Source organism: Bufo bufo, chromosome 9 (genome assembly GCF_905171765.1).
Source record: "Bufo bufo chromosome 9, aBufBuf1.1, whole genome shotgun sequence".
NCBI lineage: Eukaryota > Metazoa > Chordata > Amphibia > Anura > Bufonidae > Bufo > Bufo bufo.
Window position 1 is genome coordinate 11802927 of NC_053397.1, and position 871 is coordinate 11803797.

The following is an 871-nucleotide window of genomic DNA, read 5'->3' on the forward strand; positions in this document are numbered from 1 at the left end:
TGTTTGACGGGGTCCCAGTGCTTGTGTGACTGCTGCAGCCTCTTCGCTCTTTCTGTGGGTCTGCACGACATCTATTTAGTAGCTGCAGAGCCAAATACTGCAGCTTCATCCCGAGATGAAGCTGCGGTATCCTGCACCGCCGTCAATAAGTAGATGCCTTGTCCACAATGAAGAGGCTGCGGTGGTGGCACAAGCACTGTGGCCCCTTCAAACAGGCTCTGACGGAGAGTCGGACATACTGATAACCTATTTTGAGGATACTCTATCAATATCCCAAATCCAGAAAACCCCTGTAAAGGATTTTTTTCACTGATGATCTATCAGTCTCTGATCGGTGGGGGTCCGACACCTGGGACCCCTGCTGATCAGCTCTTTGAGAAGGCTGGCAGTAGCACCGCAGCCTTCTCTCAGCTTTTCCTAGGCCAGTGATGACATGTTCATCGGCCACATTGCCTAGGAGCAGCTCAGCCCCATTCAAGTGAAGAAGGCTGAGCTGCGATACCGAGCGCGGCCGCTATACAGTGTACAGCGTTGTGCTTAGTGAGCGCAGAGAAGGCTGTGGCGCTCACAGGTGAGCCGGTGGCTTCTCAAATAGCAGATCAGCGGGGGTCCTGGGTGTCAGACCCCCACCGATCAGATACTGATGACCTATCCTGAATTTTAAAAAAATCCCAGAAAACCCTTTTAAGCATTCTTTAGGTAAGAGCTCATGCAAATGACCGCGATCGGCCCGGGAAGCATGGCCCGTGTGTTGACTACATCTCCCCTGACCCAAACTGACCATCATTATGATACAGTCAGTTTATATGTGTTAGTACACAACAGGGGTGAACTGGGAACTTAAAAAAATGGCCCTGGGAAAAAAAATAAA